The sequence below is a fragment of the Coregonus clupeaformis genome, unplaced genomic scaffold (assembly GCF_020615455.1).
Source record: "Coregonus clupeaformis isolate EN_2021a unplaced genomic scaffold, ASM2061545v1 scaf0991, whole genome shotgun sequence".
Taxonomy (NCBI): Eukaryota; Metazoa; Chordata; class Actinopteri; order Salmoniformes; family Salmonidae; genus Coregonus; species Coregonus clupeaformis.
Window position 1 is genome coordinate 33,220 of NW_025534445.1, and position 18,592 is coordinate 51,811.

Sequence of the window (18,592 nt, forward strand, 5' to 3'; positions counted from 1 at the left end):
TGTCGTTGAAGTTGATGGTGCTCAGATTCAGTCGAGTCGACCCTCCGATGCCCAGACCGATCACGGTGCCGACGACGGTGGTGGTGGTTGTGGTGGTGGTGGTGGTGGTATTGTCGGTAGTAGTAGTTACGTGACTGGAGTCCGACGTGTGTATGTCAAACACTGCAGTGATGCAGCGAGAATCGCCCTTTGCCTTTTCTGTGTTCTGGAAAGTCGACATAGCTTCGATGGATGTTGTTTGTCTGTGAGACACGAACCTGTTATATTGTGGATTCAATGACCACTCCCATAAAAATAATAAATTATATTATATTCATTTATTTAATTTATTTTGTTTGGTTAATGTTAGAGCCTAGGTGTTACAGCGAGCCACTCGCTGTATATCTCCTCCCGCTGTCCTGTCCTGTCCTGTCCTGTCCTGTCCTGTCCTGTCCTGACCGGGTCAAAAAAGACCCAGGCTACGTGTTAGAGCCTAGGTGTTAGAGCGAGTGGCAGTATATCTCCTCCTGCTGTCCTGACCGGGTCAAAAAGACCCAGGCTACGTGTTAGAGCCTAGGTGTTAGAGCCAGTTGCTCTATGTCTCCACCTGCTGTCCTGACCGGGTCAAACAGACCCAGGCTACGTGTCAATGCCTAGGTGTTTGAGCTAGTGGCTGTATAACCCCTAGCGTTGTCCTGTCCTGTCCTGTCCGGGTCAAAAAGACCCAGGCTACGTGTCAGAGCCTAGGTGTTTGAGCTAGTGGCTGTATAACCCCTAGCGTTGTCCTGTCCTGTCCTGTCCGGGTCAAAAAGACCCAGGCTACGTGTCAGAGCCTAGGTGTTAGAGCTAGTGGCTGTATATCCCCTCCCGCTGTCGTGACCGGGTCAAAAAGACCCAGGCTACATGTCAGAGTGTTAGAGCGAGTTGCTGTATAACCCCTAGCGCTGTCCTGTCCTGTCCTGTCCTGTCCTGTCTGGGTCAAAACGACCCAGGCTACACATTAGAGGCATAAGCTCTGAGCCAGAGGTACTAGGTAAGCTGTAAACAAACACCAACAACACCAATAACACCAATAACAACAACTACTACTACTACTACTACTACTACTACTACTACTACTACTACTACTACTACTACTACTACTACTACTACTACTACTACTACTACTACTACTACTACTACTACTACTACTAATATTGCCTCCATGGCATGTCCGGACACGTGCCGAAGAGAGAGGTCTTGGGGACTTCCCCAGCCTGGGTGCCGAAGCTATTATGAGTGCTGTGCGATTCACGGCCAAACAGGTCCTAGAACAGATATTTTCCAATGACTCTGACTGCGACGAGGATGCGGACGAGGAAGCGTCCGAAGAAGAAGACGGGGAGGAATACAACCCAGAGGACGAGGAGTCCACAGAGGACGACGACGACGACGACGACGACAACGACTACGACGCCGCAGCCGCTGCCGCTGCCGACGACGAGGACAATGTCCAAGTAGAACAAGGTCAAGGCGTAGAAGACGAACGAGACGATGAAGACGACGACGACGACGACGACGACCAACAAGAAGAAGAAGAAGAAGAAGAAGAAGAAGAACAAGAACAAGAACAAGAACAAGGGGAAGAACAAGGGGAAGGTGAAGGAGAGCGAGGAGAGCGAGGACACCTCCGCCGCTGCCGCAGCCGCCGCCGCCGCAGCATCAGCCAGAGAACACAAAACGATATCCCTTGAGTGGAAAGAGAGACATTCGTGTCGAGAAACGGCCAAATCCAATGGTGCTCGGTGCCCTGTGACAACAATCGGGGCGTTGGAGGGGCGGCGGCAAAAAGTAACAGGCCGGTTGCTGAGGTGCCGGAGGACATGAGGCCCGGGCCTACTAGGCAGGCCGTAGGCCAAGCCCGCGACATCCTCTCCACGTTTCGCTTGTTTTTCACACCCGAGATAGAAGACATCATCCTGGAGATGACCAATCTGGAGGGCGTTCGAAAATACGGAGCCCGAGGCGACGGCGGCGACGACGACGACGACGACCACCGCCACTACGCCGACGACCACGAAGACCACGAAAACCACGAAGACCGTGACCGCGGCGGCGGCGGCGGCCGCTGGAAAGCGATGGACTCCACAGACCTGCGAGCCTACGTAGGGCTGCTCATCCTAGCCGGCGTGTACAGGTCCCGAGGCGAAGCGGCCTCTAGTCTCTGGGACGCCGAGAGCGGAAGGACCATTTTCCGCGCAACCATGCCGCTCAAAGTCTTTCACGCTTACTCGAGACTCCTTCGCTTCGACGACTGCCAGACCAGAGCCGAGAGACGCGCAGCAGGCGGCGGTGACAAACTTGCGGCCGTGAGAGAGGTCTGGGACAAGTGGGTCGAGAGGCTGCCGCTCCTCTACAACCCCGGGCCCGACGTGACGGTGGACGAGCAACTGGTCCCTTTCAGAGGTGTGCCGGGGCCAACAACACCGTACAAGAGCACAACAACAACACTGAACACAACACTGAACACAACACAACACAACACAACACGCTAAAGCTAATCTCTTGTCTCTCCTCTCTCCTCTCTCCTCTCTCCTCTCTCCTCTCTCCTCTCTCTCTGTCTCTCTCTCTCTCTCCTCCAGGCCGATGTCCTTTCCGCCAGTATATCCCAAGCAAGCCGGCCAAATACGGCATCAAGACATGGGTGGCCTGCGACTCCAAATCCAGCTACGCCTGGAAGATGCAGGTCTACACCGGCAAGGCCACATGCGGAGGCCCCGAGAAGAACCAGGGGATGAGGGTCGTGCTCGATTTGACGCAGGGACTCAGGGGTCACAACGTCACCTGCGACAATTTCTTCACCTCATACGAGCTCGCGCGCCAGCTCCTGACCAGGAACGTCACCGTGGTCGGCACGGTCAGAAAGAACAAGCTAGAGCTCCCGCAGGCGCTGCTCGCCTCAAAGGACAGGCTCCTCTTCTCCTCCAAGTTCGCCTTCACGCCCACCACCGCTCTAGTGTCCTACCTGGCAAAGAAAAACAAGAACGTCTTACTCCTGAGCACGCTGCACACCGAGGCTCACGTTAGCCGTCGCCAGGACAAGAAGCCGGCCATCGTCCTAGACTACAACAGCAACAAGGGAGGTGTGGACAACCTAGACAAGGTGATTGGAACCTACAGCTGCAGGAGGATGACCGTGCGCTGGCCCCTGGTCATCTTCCACAACATCCTTGACGTGTCCTCTTACAACGCTTTTGCCATATGGCGAGAGCTCAACCCCACTTGGATGCCTGGCAAGCAAAACAAGAGGAGGGTGTTCCTCGAGCAACTGGGAAAGGCACTAGTGACTCCGTTCATACAAAGAAGGGCCCGTCTCCCTCGCACCGAAGCCTCTGCGGCGCTCGTCAAAGCTGTTCAGAGGGCTACGTATCGTGATCAGCCCAGGCGGGATCACGCCCCCGCAGCACCGGACCACGCAGCACCGGCCCAAGCACCCAACCCCGCACAACCCAGTAAGAGGAAGAGGTGTCAGGTCTGCCCCACAAAGAAGGACTGTAAAACACACACGGTGTGCACCAGGTGTAACAAATACATCTGCAAAGGCTGTTCGCACCCATACTGTCCCACATGTTCCAACTGGGCCTTTAGTGAGAGGGGGACAGTTCGACCCGGAGGGCACGGCGTGTGTACAGAATACCAGGACAACGGGAGGGTTAATAAGCTGAGATAGGCGGATCTCGGGACACTGGTAGGAGGGGCAACTGCCAGCACAAGAGCGCCTGACGAGGGGGCTGAGTGGTTAAGGTGATGGACTGCTAATCCATTGTGGTCTGCACCAGCGGGTTCAACGTCGCACAACATTTATTAATTTCATCCTTGAAGGACTCTAAATGAATATCGACATGCTAGAGTAAAGCAGACTTTGAATACTTACACAAACAAGGATATTGATTCGAACCCACGCGCTGGAGATTAAATGCAGCACCTAAAATCAGTAAATGCTTGCTGCTTTGCATTGGCCGGGAATCGAACCCGGGTCAACTGCTTGGAAGGCAGCTATGCTCACCACTATACCACCAATGCAATATACTTTAATACGGCAACATGGAGAATGAAATAATATCCTGACCGTCATTTCTATGGCAAGCCAAAATTCTTTGACCAAACGGCTTTTTGGTCTAGTTGTATGATTATGGCCTAGGGTGCGAAAGGTCCAAGGTTAAAAAATCTCTCATTTTAACCAGTACCGGTTACCTTCAGACGACTCCCGTGACACTTGTGGGAACGTAGGGCAAAACGTAGAACATTGTGACAAGTGGGGTCAAAGTAGCTTGAAGGCTAATCTGCTCTGACGCTACAAACAGAAGTTGGCATGTAGACAGTACCGACTTTAGACGAGCCCCCTGAGACTTGTGGGGGTCATAGAGCAAAACGGAGAACACCATCATGTCTGTGAGAGTATCCCCTTTCCATAGAGTGGTCAAAAAAATGTGTAGGTTAAATAGTTCAGAAGCTAAATACATTATTGTGAGAAGATTGATTATCGGGATGTCTCATGGTTTGACAAACAGCGCTCTTGCTCTGCCGCCGTTCACAGCAGAAGCGGAGGTGTGACATCAGCGGTTATAGAGGATTGAGATTCATAGAACAAAAATCGGATATCTCTAGTGTAAAACTGACAGATTTTAATGGGGATTTAAAAAACATTTGACTTCGATTCACGCACTCGGTCAATCGACTCAAAATAAATGTATTCTTTTTAAAAATCTTCATTTATCTCTTTCTTCATTTGTCTACACACATGGTAATTGTTTTGCTGTTATGGCTGAAAGAGATGATATCAGAAAGACGCAGCAGATGAATTACAGATGATTTGAACTGAACCCTGGTCTACTACTTGGAAGATAGCTACGCTCACAGGTATACCACCAACACTCACATGTAAGTCTTTCCTGGCACCATGGACACGTCAATCCATATACTCACCGTCATTGCTGGGGAAAGCAAAACACTCAAAAGGCTCAAAAGGCTCGTTGGTCTAGGGGTATGATTCTCGCTTTGGGTGCGAGAGGTCCTGGGTTCAAATCCCAGACGAGCCCTTTTGTGGAGCCTTTAATAAGATGAGATAGGCGGATCTCGGGCCACTGGTAGGAGGGGCAACTGCCAGCACCAGAGCGCCTGACGAGGGGGCTGAGTGGTTAAGGTGATGGACTGCTAATCCATTGTGGTCTGCACCAGCGTGTTCAACGTCGCACAACATTTATTAATTTCATCCTTGAAGGACTCTAAATGAATATTGACATGCTAGAGTAAAGCAGACTTTGAATACTTACACAAACAAGGATATTGATTCAAACCCACGCCGCTGGAGATTAAATGCAGCACCCAAAATCAGTAAATGCTTGCTGCTTTGCATTGGCCGGGAATCGAACCCGGGTCAACTGCTTGGAAGGCAGCTATGCTCACCACTATACCACCAATGCAATATAATTTAATACGGCAACATGGAGAATAAAATCATATCCTGACCGTCATTTCTATGGCAAGCCAAAATTCTTTGACCAAACGGCTTTTTGGTCTAGTTGTATGATTATGGCCTAGGGTGCGAAAGGTCCAAGGTTAAAAAATCTCTCATTTTAACCAGTACCGGTTACCTTCAGACGACTCCGTGACACTTGTGGGGAACGTAGGGCAAAACGTAGAACATTGTGACAAGTGGGGTCAAAGTAGCTTGAAGGCTAAACTGCTCTGACGCTACAAACAGAAGTTGGCATGTAGACAGTACCGACTTTAGACAAGCCCCCTGAGACTTGTGGGGGTCATAGAGCAAAACGGAGAACACCATCATGTCTGTGAGAGTATCCCCTTTCCATAGAGTGGTCGAAGAAATGTGTAGGTTAAATAGTTCAGAAGCTAAATACATTATTGTGAGAAGATTGATTATCGGGATGTCTCATGGTTTGACAAACAGCGCTCTTGCTCTGCCGCCGTTCACAGCAGAAGCGGAGGTGTGACATCAGCGGTTATAGAGGATTGAGATTCATACGATACAAAATCGGATATCTCTAGTGTAAAACTGACAGATTTTAATGGGGATTTTAAAAAACATTTGACTTCGATTCACGCATCAAAGGTCAATCGACTCAAAATAAATGTATTCTTTTTAAAAATCTTCATTTATCTCTTTCTTCATTTGTCTACACACATCGTAATTGTTTTGCTGTTATGGCTGAAAGAGATGGTATCAGAAAGACGCAGCAGATGAATTACAGATGATTTGAACTGAACCCTGGTCTACTACTTGGAAGATAGCTACGCTCACAGGTATACCACAAACACTCACATGTAATTCAGTCTTTCCTGGCACCATGGACACGTCAATCCATATACTCACCGTCATTGCTGGGGAAAGCAAAACACTCAAAAGGCTCGTTGGTCTAGGGGTATGATTCTCGCTTTGGGTGCGAGAGGTCCTGGGTTCAAATCCCAGACGAGCCCATTTGTGGAGCCTTTAATAAGCTGAGATAGGCGGATCTCGGGCCACTGGTAGGAGGGGGAACTGCCACCACCAGAGCGCCTGACGAGGGGGCTGAGTGGTTAAGGTGATGGACTGCTAATCCATTGTGGTCTGCACCAGCGGGTTCAACGTCGCACAACATTTATTAATTTCATCCTTGAAGGACTCTAAATGAATATTGACATGCTAGAGTAAAGCAGACTTTGAATACTTACACAAACAAGGATATTGATTCAAACCCACGCCGCTGGAGATTAAATGCAGCACCCAAAATCAGTAAATTCTTGCTGCTTTGCATTGGCCGGGAATCGAACCCGGGTCAACTGCTTGGAAGGCAGCTATGCTCACCACTATACCACCAATGCAATATAATTTAATACGGCAACATGGAGAATAAAATCATATCCTGACCGTCATTTCTATGGCAAGCCAAAATTCTTTGACCAAACGGCTTTTTGGTCTAGTTGTATGATTATGGCCTAGGGTGCGAAAGGTCCAAGGTTAAAAAATCTCTCATTTTAACCAGTACCGGTTACCTTCAGACGACTCCCGTGACACTTGTGGGGAACGTAGGGCAAAATGTAGAACATTGTGACAAGTGGGGTCAAAGTAGCTTGAAGGCTAATCTGCTCTGACGCTACAAACAGAAGTTGGCATGTAGACAGTACCGACTTTAGACGAGCCCCCTGAGACTTGTGGGGGTCATAGAGCAAAACGGAGAACACCATCATGTCCGTGAGAGTATCCCCTTTCCATAGAGTGGTCAAAAAAATGTGTAGGTTAAATAGTTCAGAAGCTAAATACATTATTGTGAGAAGATTGATTATCGGGATGTCTCATGGTTTGACAAACAGCGCTCTAGCTCTGCCGCCTTTCACAGCAGAAGCGGAGGTGTGACATCAGCGGTTATAGAGGATTGAGATTCATACGATACAAAAATTGGATATCTCTAGTGTAAAACTGACAGATTTTAATGGGGATTTAAAAAAACATTTGACTTCGATTCACGTACCGGTGCGTCAATCGACTCAAAATAAATGTATTCTTTTTAAAAATCTTCATTTATCTCTTTCTTCATTTGTCTACACACATGGTAATTGTTTTGCTGTTATGGCTGAAAGAGATGATATCAGAAAGACGCAGCAGATGAATTACAGATGATTTGAACTGAACCCTGGTCTACTACTTGGAAGATAGCTACGCTCACAGGTATACCACCAACACTCACATGTAAGTCTTTCCTGGCACCATGGACACGTCAATCCATATACTCACCGTCATTGCTGGGGAAAGCAAAACACTCAAAAGGCTCAAAAGGCTCGTTGGTCTAGGGGTATGATTCTCGCTTTGGGTGCGAGAGGTCCTGGGTTCAAATCCCAGACGAGCCCTTTTGAGGAGCCTTTAATAAGATGAGATAGGCGGATCTCGGGCCACTGGTAGGAGGGGCAACTGCCAGCACCAGAGCGCCTGACGAGGGGGCTGAGTGGTTAAGGTGATGGACTGCTAATCCATTGTGGTCTGCACCAGCGTGTTCAACGTCGCACAACATTTATTAATTTCATCCTTGAAGGACTCTAAATGAATATTGACATGCTAGAGTAAAGCAGACTTTGAATACTTACACAAACAAGGATATTGATTCAAACCCACGCCGCTGGAGATTAAATGCAGCACCCAAAATCAGTAAATTCTTGCTGCTTTGCATTGGCCGGGAATCGAACCCGGGTCAACTGCTTGGAAGGCAGCTATGCTCACCACTATACCACCAATGCAATATAATTTAATACGGCAACATGGAGAATAAAATCATATCCTGACCGTCATTTCTATGGCAAGCCAAAATTCTTTGACCAAACGGCTTTTTGGTCTAGTTGTATGATTATGGCCTAGGGTGCGAAAGGTCCAAGGTTAAAAAATCTCTCATTTTAACCAGTACCGGTTACCTTCAGACGACTCCCGTGACACTTGTGGGGAACGTAGGGCAAAACGTAGAACATTGTGACAAGTGGGGTCAAAGTAGCTTGAAGGCTAATCTGCTCTGACGCTACAAACAGAAGTTGGCATGTAGACAGTACCGACTTTAGACGAGCCCCCTGAGACTTGTGGGGGTCATAGAGCAAAACGGAGAACACCATCATGTCCGTGAGAGTATCCCCTTTCCATAGAGTGGTCAAAAAAATGTGTAGGTTAAATAGTTCAGAAGCTAAATACATTATTGTGAGAAGATCGATTATCGGGATGTCTCATGGTTTGACAAACAGCGCTCTAGCTCTGCTGCCTTTCACAGCAAAAGCGGAGGTGTGACATCAGCGGTTATGGAGGATTGAGATTCATACGATACAAAAATCGGATATATCTAGTGTAAAACTGACAGATTTTAATGGGGATTTAAAAAACATTTGACTTCGATTCACGTGATCAAAAGGCCAATCGACTCAAAATAAATGTATTCTTTTTAAAAATCTTCATTTATCTCTTTCTTCATTTGTCTACACACATCGTAATTGTTTTGCTGTTATGGCTGAAAGAGATGGTATCAGAAAGACGCAGCAGATGAATTACAGATGATTTGAACTGAACCCTGGTCTACTACTTGGAAGATAGCTACGCTCACAGGTATACCACAAACACTCACATGTAATTCAGTCTTTCCTGGCACCATGGACACGTCAATCCATATACTCACCGTCATTGCTGGGGAAAGCAAAACATGTCAACACTCAAAAGGCTCAAAAGGCTCGTTGGTCTAGGGGTATGATTCTCGCTTTGGGTGCGAGAGGTCCTGGGTTCAAATCCCAGACGAGCCCTTTTGAGGAGCCTTTAATAAGATGAGATAGGCGGATCTCGGGCCACTGGTAGGAGGGGCAACTGCCAGCACCAGAGCGCCTGACGAGGGGGCTGAGTGGTTAAGGTGATGGACTGCTAATCCATTGTGGTCTGCACCAGCGGGTTCAACGTCGCACAACATTTATTAATTTCATCCTTGAAGGACTCTAAATGAATATTGACATGCTAGAGTAAAGCAGACTTTGAATACTTACACAAACAAGGATATTGATTCGAACCCACGACGCTGGAGATTAAATGCAGCACCTAAAATCAGTAAATGATTGCTGCTTTGCATTGGCCGGGAATCGAACCCGGGTCAACTGCTTGGAAGGCAGCTATGCTCACCACTATACCACCAATGCAATATAATTTAATACGGCAACATGGAGAATAAAATCATATCCTAACCGTCATTTCTATGGCAAGCCAAAATTCTTTGACCAAACGGCTTTTTGGTCTAGTTGTATGATTATGGCCTAGGGTGCGAAAGGTCCAAGGTTAAAAAATCTCTCATTTTAACCAGTACCGGTTACCTTCAGACGACTCCCGTGACACTTGTGGGGAACGTAGGGCAAAACGTAGAACATTGTGACAAGTGGGGTCAAAGTAGCTTGAAGGCTAATCTGCTCTGACGCTACAAACAGAAGTTGGCATGTAGACAGTACCGACTTTAGACGAGCCCCCTGAGACTTGTGGGGGTCATAGAGCAAAACGGAGAACACCATCATGTCCGTGAGAGTATCCCCTTTCCATAGAGTGGTCAAAAAAATGTGTAGGTTAAATAGTTCAGAAGCTAAATACATTATTGTGAGAAGATTGATTATCGGGATGTCTCATGGTTTGACAAACAGCGCTCTTGCTCTGCCGCCTTTCACAGCAGAAGCGGAGGTGTGACATCAGCGGTTATAGAGGATTGAGATTCATACGATACAAAAATCGGATATCTCTAGTGTAAAACTGACAGATTTTAATGGGGATTTAAAAAAACATTTGACTTCGATTCACGTACCGGTGCGTCAATCGACTCAAAATAAATGTATTCTTTTTAAAAATCTTCATTTATCTCTTTCTTCATTTGTCTACACACATCGTAATTGTTTTGCTGTTATGGCTGAAAGAGATGGTATCAGAAAGACGCAGCAGATGAATTACAGATGATTTGAACTGAACCCTGGTCTACTACTTGGAAGATAGCTACGCTCACGGGTATACCACCAACACTCACATGTAAGTCTTTCCTGGCACCATGGACACGTCAATCCATATACTCACCGTCATTGCTGGGGAAAGCAAAACATGTCAACACTCAAAAGGCTCGTTGGTCTAGGGGTATGATTCTCGCTTTGGGTGCGAGAGGTCCTGGGTTCAAATCCCAGACGAGCCCATTTGTGGAGCCTTTAATAAGCTGAGATAGGCGGATCTCGGGCCACTGGTAGGAGGGGCAACTGCCACCACCAGAGCGCCTGACGAGGGGGCTGAGTGGTTAAGGTGATGGACTGCTAATCCATTGTGGTCTGCACCAGCGGGTTCAACGTCGCACAACATTTATTAATTTCATCCTTGAAGGACTCTAAATGAATATCGACATGCTAGAGTAAAGCAGACTTTGAATACTTACACAAACAAGGATATTGATTCGAACCCACGACGCTGGAGATTAAATGCAGCACCTAAAATCAGTAAATGATTGCTGCTTTGCATTGGCCGGGAATCGAACCCGGGTCAACTGCTTGGAAGGCAGCTATGCTCACCACTATACCACCAATGCAATATAATTTAATACGGCAACATGGAGAATAAAATCATATCCTAACCGTCATTTCTATGGCAAGCCAAAATTCTTTGACCAAACGGCTTTTTGGTCTAGTTGTATGATTATGGCCTAGGGTGCGAAAGGTCCAAGGTTAAAAAATCTCTCATTTTAACCAGTACCGGTTACCTTCAGACGACTCCCGTGACACTTGTGGGGAACGTAGGGCAAAACGTAGAACATTGTGACAAGTGGGGTCAAAGTAGCTTGAAGGCTAATCTGCTCTGACGCTACAAACAGAAGTTGGCATGTAGACAGTACCGACTTTAGACGAGCCCCCTGAGACTTGTGGGGGGTCATAGAGCAAAACGGAGAACACCATCATGTCCGTGAGAGTATCCCCTTTCCATAGAGTGGTCGAAGAAATGTGTAGGTTAAATAGTTCAGAAGCTAAATACATTATTGTGAGAAGATTGATTATCGGGATGTCTCATGGTTTGACAAACAGCGCTCTTGCTCTGCCGCCGTTCACAGCAGAAGCAGAGGTGTGACATCAGCGGTTATAGAGGATTGAGATTCATACGATACAAAAATCGGATATCTCTAGTGTAAAACTGACAGATTTTAATGGGGATTTAAAAAAACATTTGACTTCGATTCACGTATCGGCCAATCGACTCAAAATAAATGTATTCTTTTTAAAAATCTTCATTTATCTCTTTCTTCATTTGTCTACACACATCGTAATTGTTTTGCTGTTATGGCTGAAAGAGATGGTATCAGAAAGACGCAGCAGATGAATTACAGATGATTTGAACTGAACCCTGGTCTACTACTTGGAAGATAGCTACGCTCACGGGTATACCACCAACACTCACATGTAAGTCTTTCCTGGCACCATGGACACGTCAATCCATATACTCACCGTCATTGCTGGGGAAAGCAAAACACTCAAAAGGCTCGTTGGTCTAGGGGTATGATTCTCGCTTTGGGTGCGAGAGGTCCTGGGTTCAAATCCCAGACGAGCCCTTTTGTGGAGCCTTTAATAAGCTGAGATAGGCGGATCTCGGGCCACTGGTAGGAGGGGCAACTGCCAGCACAAGAGCGCCTGACGAGGGGGCTGAGTGGTTAAGGTGATGGACTGCTAATCCATTGTGGTCTGCACCAGCGGGTTCAACGTCGCACAACATTTATTAATTTCATCCTTGAAGGACTCTAAATGAATATCGACATGCTAGAGTAAAGCAGACTTTGAATACTTACACAAACAAGGATATTGATTCGAACCCACGCCGCTGGAGATTAAATGCAGCACCTAAAATCAGTAAATGCTTGCTGCTTTGCCGGGAATCGAACCCGGGTCAACTGCTTGGAAGGCAGCTATGCTCACCACTATACCACCAATGCAATATACTTTAATACGGCAACATGGAGAATGAAATAATATCCTGACCGTCATTTCTATGGCAAGCCAAAATTCTTTGACCAAACGGCTTTTTGGTCTAGTTGTATGATTATGGCCTAGGGTGCGAAAGGTCCAAGGTTAAAAAATCTCTCATTTTAACCAGTACCGGTTACCTTCAGACGACTCCCGTGACACTTGTGGGGAACGTAGGGCAAAACGTAGAACATTGTGACAAGTGGGGTCAAAGTAGCTTGAAGGCTAAACTGCTCTGACGCTACAAACAGAAGTTGGCATGTAGACAGTACCGACTTTAGACAAGCCCCCTGAGACTTGTGGGGGTCATAGAGCAAAACGGAGAACACCATCATGTCCGTGAGAGTATCCCCTTTCCATAGAGTGGTCGAAGAAATGTGTAGGTTAAATAGTTCAGAAGCTAAATACATTATTGTGAGAAGATTGATTATCGGGATGTCTCATGGTTTGACAAACAGCGCTCTTGCTCTGCCGCCGTTCACAGCAGAAGCAGAGGTGTGACATCAGCGGTTATAGAGGATTGAGATTCATACGATACAAAAATCGGATATCTCTAGTGTAAAACTGACAGATTTTAATGGGGATTTAAAAAAACATTTGACTTCGATTCACGTACCGGTGCGTCAATCGACTCAAAATAAATGTATTCTTTTTAAAAATCTTCATTTATCTCTTTCTTCATTTGTCTACACACATCGTAATTGTTTTGCTGTTATGGCTGAAAGAGATGGTATCAGAAAGACGCAGCAGATGAATTACAGATGATTTGAACTGAACCCTGGTCTACTACTTGGAAGATAGCTACGCTCACGGGTATACCACCAACACTCACATGTAAGTCTTTCCTGGCACCATGGACACGTCAATCCATATACTCACCCGTCATTGCTGGGGAAAGCAAAACAGCTCAAAAGGCTCTTTGGTCTAGGGGTATGATTCTCGCTTTGGGTGCGAGAGGTCCTGGGTTCAAATCCCAGACGAGCCCTTTTGTGGAGCCTTTAATAAGCTGAGATAGGCGGATCTCGGGCCACTGGTAGGAGGGGCAACTGCCAGCACAAGAGCGCCTGACGAGGGGGCTGAGTGGTTAAGGTGATGGACTGCTAATCCATTGTGGTCTGCACCAGCGGGTTCAACGTCGCACAACATTTATTAATTTCATCCTTGAAGGACTCTAAATGAATATCGACATGCTAGAGTAAAGCAGACTTTGAATACTTACACAAACAAGGATATTGATTCGAACCCACGCCGCTGGAGATTAAATGCAGCACCTAAAATCAGTAAATGCTTGCAGCTTTGCATTGACCGGGAATCGAACCCGGGTCAACTGCTTGGAAGGCAGCTATGCTCACCACTATACCACCAATGCTATATACTTTAATACGGCAACATGGAGAATGAAATAATATCCTGACCGTCATTTCTATGGCAAGCCAAAATTCTTTGACCAAACGGCTTTTTGGTCTAGTTGTATGATTATGGCCTAGGGTGCGAAAGGTCCAAGGTTAAAAAATCTCTCATTTTAACCAGTACCGGTTACCTTCAGACGACTCCCGTGACACTTGTGGGGAACGTAGGGCAAAACGTAGAACATTGTGACAAGTGGGGTCAAAGTAGCTTGAAGGCTAAACTGCTCTGACGCTACAAACAGAAGTTGGCATGTAGACAGTACCGACTTTAGACAAGCCCCCTGAGACTTGTGGGGGTCATAGAGCAAAACGGAGAACACCATCATGTCCGTGAGAGTATCCCCTTTCCATAGAGTGGTCGAAGAAATGTGTAGGTTAAATAGTTCAGAAGCTAAATACATTATTGTGAGAAGATTGATTATCGGGATGTCTCATGGTTTGACAAACAGCGCTCTTGCTCTGCCGCCTTTCACAGCAGAAGCGGAGGTGTGACATCAGCGGTTATAGAGGATTGAGATTCATACGATGCAAAAATCGGATATCTCTAGTGTAAAACTGACAGATTTTAATGGGGATTTAAAAAAACCTTTGACTTCGATTCACGTACCGGTGCGTCAATCGACTCAAAATAAATGTATTCTTTTTAAAAATCTTCATTTATCTCTTTCTTCATTTGTCTACACACATCGTAATTGTTTTGCTGTTATGGCTGAAAGAGATGGTATCAGAAAGACGCAGCAGATGAATTACAGATGATTTGAACTGAACCCTGGTCTACTACTTGGAAGATAGCTACGCTCACGGGTATACCACCAACACTCACATGTAAGTCTTTCCTGGCACCATGGACACGTCAATCCATATACTGGTCCTCTGTAGCTCAGCTGGTAGAGCACGGCGCTTGTAACGCCAAGGTAGTGGGTTCGATCCCCGGGACCACCCATACACAAAAAAAATAAAATAAAAAATAAAATGCATGCACGCATGACTGTAAGTCGCTTTGGATAAAAGCGTCTGCTAAATGGCATATTATATTATTATTATTATTATACTCACCGTCATTGCTGGGGAAAGCAAAACACTCAAAAGGCTCGTTGGTCTAGGGGTATGATTCTCGCTTTCGGTGCGATAGGTCCTGGGTTCAAATCCCAGACGAGCCCTTTTGTGGAGCCTTTAATAAGCTGAGATAGGCGGATCTCGGGCCACTGGTAGGAGGGTCAACTGCCAGCACAAGAGCGCCTGACGAGGGGGCTGAGTGGTTAAGGTGATGGACTGCTAATCCATTGTGGTCTGCACCAGCGGGTTCAACGTCGCACAACATTTATTAATTTCATCCTTGAAGGACTCTAAATGAATATCGACATGCTAGAGTAAAGCAGACTTTGAATACTTACACAAACAAGGATATTGATTCGAACCCACGCCGCTGGAGATTAAATGCAGCACCTAAAATCAGTAAATGCTTGCAGCTTTGCATTGACCGGGAATCGAACCCGGGTCAACTGCTTGGAAGGCAGCTATGCTCACCACTATACCACCAATGCTATATACTTTAATACGGCAACATGGAGAATGAAATAATATCCTGACCGTCATTTCTATGGCAAGCCAAAATTCTTTGACCAAACGGCTTTTTGGTCTAGTTGTATGATTATGGCCTAGGGTGCGAAAGGTCCAAGGTTAAAAAATCTCTCATTTTAACCAGTACCGGTTACCTTCAGACGACTCCCGTGACACTTGTGGGGAACGTAGGGCAAAACGTAGAACATTGTGACAAGTGGGGTCAAAGTAGCTTGAAGGCTAAACTGCTCTGACGCTACAAACAGAAGTTGGCATGTAGACAGTACCGACTTTAGACAAGCCCCCTGAGACTTGTGGGGGTCATAGAGCAAAACGGAGAACACCATCATGTCCGTGAGAGTATCCCCTTTCCATAGAGTGGTCGAAGAAATGTGTAGGTTAAATAGTTCAGAAGCTAAATACATTATTGTGAGAAGATTGATTATCGGGATGTCTCATGGTTTGACAAACAGCGCTCTTGCTCTGCCGCCTTTCACAGCAGAAGCGGAGGTGTGACATCAGCGGTTATAGAGGATTGAGATTCATACGATGCAAAAATCGGATATCTCTAGTGTAAAACTGACAGATTTTAATGGGGATTTTAAAAAACATTTGACTTCGATTCACGTACCGGTGCGTCAATCGACTCAAAATAAATGTATTCTTTTAAAAAATCTTCATTTATCTCTTTCTTCATTTGTCTACACACATCGTAATTGTTTTGCTGTTATGGCTGAAAGAGATGGTATCAGAAAGACGCAGCAGATGAATTACAGATGATTTGAACTGAACCCTGGTCTACTACTTGGAAGATAGCTACGCTCACGGGTATACCACCAACACTCACATGTAAGTCTTTCCTGGCACCATGGACACGTCAATCCATATACTGGTCCTCTGTAGCTCAGCTGGTAGAGCACGGCGCTTGTAACGCCAAGGTAGTGGGTTCGATCCCCGGGACCACCCATACACAAAAAAAATAAAATAAAAAATAAAATGCATGCACGCATGACTGTAAGTCGCTTTGGATAAAAGCGTCTGCTAAATGGCATATTATATTATTATTATTATTATACTCACCGTCATTGCTGGGGAAAGCAAAACACTCAAAAGGCTCGTTGGTCTAGGGGTATGATTCTCGCTTTCGGTGCGATAGGTCCTGGGTTCAAATCCCAGACGAGCCCTTTTGTGGAGCCTTTAATAAGCTGAGATAGGCGGATCTCGGGCCACTGGTAGGAGGGTCAACTGCCAGCACAAGAGCGCCTGACGAGGGGGCTGAGTGGTTAAGGTGATGGACTGCTAATCCATTGTGGTCTGCACCAGCGGGTTCAACGTCGCACAACATTTATTAATTTCATCCTTGAAGGACTCTAAATGAATATCGACATGCTAGAGTAAAGCAGACTTTGAATACTTACACAAACAAGGATATTGATTCGAACCCACGCCGCTGGAGATTAAATGCAGCACCTAAAATCAGTAAATGCTTGCAGCTTTGCATTGACCGGGAATCGAACACGGGTCAACTGCTTGGAAGGCAGCTATGCTCACCACTATACCACCAATGCTATATACTTTAATACGGCAACATGGAGAATGAAATAATATCCTGACCGTCATTTCTATGGCAAGCCAAAATTCTTTGACCAAACGGCTTTTTGGTCTAGTTGTATGATTATGGCCTAGGGTGCGAAAGGTCCAAGGTTAAAAAATCTCTCATTTTAACCAGTACCGGTTACCTTCAGACGACTCCCGTGACACTTGTGGGGAACGTAGGGCAAAACGTAGAACATTGTGACAAGTGGGGTCAAAGTAGCTTGAAGGCTAAACTGCTCTGACGCTACAAACAGAAGTTGGCATGTAGACAGTACCGACTTTAGACAAGCCCCCTGAGACTTGTGGGGGTCATAGAGCAAAACGGAGAACACCATCATGTCCGTGAGAGTATCCCCTTTCCATAGAGTGGTCGAAGAAATGTGTAGGTTAAATAGTTCAGAAGCTAAATACATTATTGTGAGAAGATTGATTATCGGGATGTCTCATGGTTTGACAAACAGCGCTCTTGCTCTGCCGCCTTTCACAGCAGAAGCGGAGGTGTGACATCAGCGGTTATAGAGGATTGAGATTCATACGATACAAAAATCGGATATCTCTAGTGTAAAACTGACAGATTTTAATGGGGATTTTAAAAAACATTTGACTTCGATTCACGTACCGGTGCGTCAATCGACTCAAAATAAATGTATTCTTTTTAAAAATCTTCATTTATCTCTTTCTTCATTTGTCTACACACATCGTAATTGTTTTGCTGTTATGGCTGAAAGAGATGGTATCAGAAAGACGCAGCAGATGAATTACAGATGATTTGAACTGAACCCTGGTCTACTACTTGGAAGATAGCTACGCTCACGGGTATACCACCAACACTCACATGTAAGTCTTTCCTGGCACCATGGACACGTCAATCCATATACTGGTCCTCTGTAGCTCAGCTGGTAGAGCACGGCGCTTGTAACGCCAAGGTAGTGGGTTCGATCCCCGGGACCACCCATACACAAAAAAAATAAAATAAAAAATAAAATGCATGCACGCATGACTGTAAGTCGCTTTGGATAAAAGCGTCTGCTAAATGGCATATTATATTATTATTATTATTATACTCACCGTCATTGCTGGGGAAAGCAAAACACTCAAAAGGCTCGTTGGTCTAGGGGTATGATTCTCGCTTTCGGTGCGATAGGTCCTGGGTTCAAATCCCAGACGAGCCCTTTTGTGGAGCCTTTAATAAGCTGAGATAGGCGGATCTCGGGCCACTGGTAGGAGGGTCAACTGCCAGCACAAGAGCGCCTGACGAGGGGGCTGAGTGGTTAAGGTGATGGACTGCTAATCCATTGTGGTCTGCACCAGCGGGTTCAACGTCGCACAACATTTATTAATTTCATCCTTGAAGGACTCTAAATGAATATCGACATGCTAGAGTAAAGCAGACTTTGAATACTTACACAAACAAGGATATTGATTCGAACCCACGCCGCTGGAGATTAAATGCAGCACCTAAAATCAGTAAATGCTTGCAGCTTTGCATTGACCGGGGAATCGAACACGGGTCAACTGCTTGGAAGGCAGCTATG

At 46.1% G+C, this 18,592-nt stretch overlaps 20 non-coding genes across 20 annotated transcripts; 10 read left to right on the forward strand and 10 right to left on the reverse strand.

The window, feature by feature from the left end:
* Positions 1 to 3,969: 3,969 nt before the first annotated feature.
* Positions 3,970 to 4,041, reverse strand: trnag-ucc. Its single transcript has one exon. It is a non-coding gene; the product is annotated as a tRNA-Gly (tRNA).
* A 944-nt stretch (positions 4,042 to 4,985) lies between these two features.
* Positions 4,986 to 5,057, forward strand: trnap-ugg. The gene has a single exon. It is a non-coding gene; the product is annotated as a tRNA-Pro (tRNA).
* A 312-nt stretch (positions 5,058 to 5,369) lies between these two features.
* Positions 5,370 to 5,441, reverse strand: trnag-ucc. The gene has a single exon. It is a non-coding gene; the product is annotated as a tRNA-Gly (tRNA).
* Positions 5,442 to 6,384: 943 nt separating this feature from the next.
* On the forward strand, positions 6,385 to 6,456 carry trnap-ugg. Its single transcript has one exon. It is a non-coding gene; the product is annotated as a tRNA-Pro (tRNA).
* A 312-nt stretch (positions 6,457 to 6,768) lies between these two features.
* trnag-ucc lies at positions 6,769 to 6,840 on the reverse strand. Its single transcript has one exon. It is a non-coding gene; the product is annotated as a tRNA-Gly (tRNA).
* Positions 6,841 to 7,791: 951 nt separating this feature from the next.
* trnap-ugg lies at positions 7,792 to 7,863 on the forward strand. Its single transcript has one exon. It is a non-coding gene; the product is annotated as a tRNA-Pro (tRNA).
* A 312-nt stretch (positions 7,864 to 8,175) lies between these two features.
* trnag-ucc lies at positions 8,176 to 8,247 on the reverse strand. The gene has a single exon. It is a non-coding gene; the product is annotated as a tRNA-Gly (tRNA).
* Positions 8,248 to 9,210: 963 nt separating this feature from the next.
* trnap-ugg lies at positions 9,211 to 9,282 on the forward strand. The gene has a single exon. It is a non-coding gene; the product is annotated as a tRNA-Pro (tRNA).
* Positions 9,283 to 9,594: 312 nt separating this feature from the next.
* On the reverse strand, positions 9,595 to 9,666 carry trnag-ucc. The gene has a single exon. It is a non-coding gene; the product is annotated as a tRNA-Gly (tRNA).
* A 950-nt stretch (positions 9,667 to 10,616) lies between these two features.
* On the forward strand, positions 10,617 to 10,688 carry trnap-ugg. Its single transcript has one exon. It is a non-coding gene; the product is annotated as a tRNA-Pro (tRNA).
* Positions 10,689 to 11,000: 312 nt separating this feature from the next.
* Positions 11,001 to 11,072, reverse strand: trnag-ucc. Its single transcript has one exon. It is a non-coding gene; the product is annotated as a tRNA-Gly (tRNA).
* Positions 11,073 to 12,011: 939 nt separating this feature from the next.
* Positions 12,012 to 12,083, forward strand: trnap-ugg. Its single transcript has one exon. It is a non-coding gene; the product is annotated as a tRNA-Pro (tRNA).
* A 303-nt stretch (positions 12,084 to 12,386) lies between these two features.
* trnag-ucc lies at positions 12,387 to 12,462 on the reverse strand. The gene has a single exon. It is a non-coding gene; the product is annotated as a tRNA-Gly (tRNA).
* Positions 12,463 to 13,405: 943 nt separating this feature from the next.
* trnap-ugg lies at positions 13,406 to 13,477 on the forward strand. The gene has a single exon. It is a non-coding gene; the product is annotated as a tRNA-Pro (tRNA).
* Positions 13,478 to 13,789: 312 nt separating this feature from the next.
* On the reverse strand, positions 13,790 to 13,861 carry trnag-ucc. Its single transcript has one exon. It is a non-coding gene; the product is annotated as a tRNA-Gly (tRNA).
* Positions 13,862 to 14,989: 1,128 nt separating this feature from the next.
* On the forward strand, positions 14,990 to 15,061 carry trnar-ucg. Its single transcript has one exon. It is a non-coding gene; the product is annotated as a tRNA-Arg (tRNA).
* A 312-nt stretch (positions 15,062 to 15,373) lies between these two features.
* Positions 15,374 to 15,445, reverse strand: trnag-ucc. Its single transcript has one exon. It is a non-coding gene; the product is annotated as a tRNA-Gly (tRNA).
* A 1,128-nt stretch (positions 15,446 to 16,573) lies between these two features.
* trnar-ucg lies at positions 16,574 to 16,645 on the forward strand. Its single transcript has one exon. It is a non-coding gene; the product is annotated as a tRNA-Arg (tRNA).
* A 312-nt stretch (positions 16,646 to 16,957) lies between these two features.
* Positions 16,958 to 17,029, reverse strand: trnag-ucc. Its single transcript has one exon. It is a non-coding gene; the product is annotated as a tRNA-Gly (tRNA).
* A 1,128-nt stretch (positions 17,030 to 18,157) lies between these two features.
* On the forward strand, positions 18,158 to 18,229 carry trnar-ucg. The gene has a single exon. It is a non-coding gene; the product is annotated as a tRNA-Arg (tRNA).
* Positions 18,230 to 18,592: the final 363 nt, after the last annotated feature.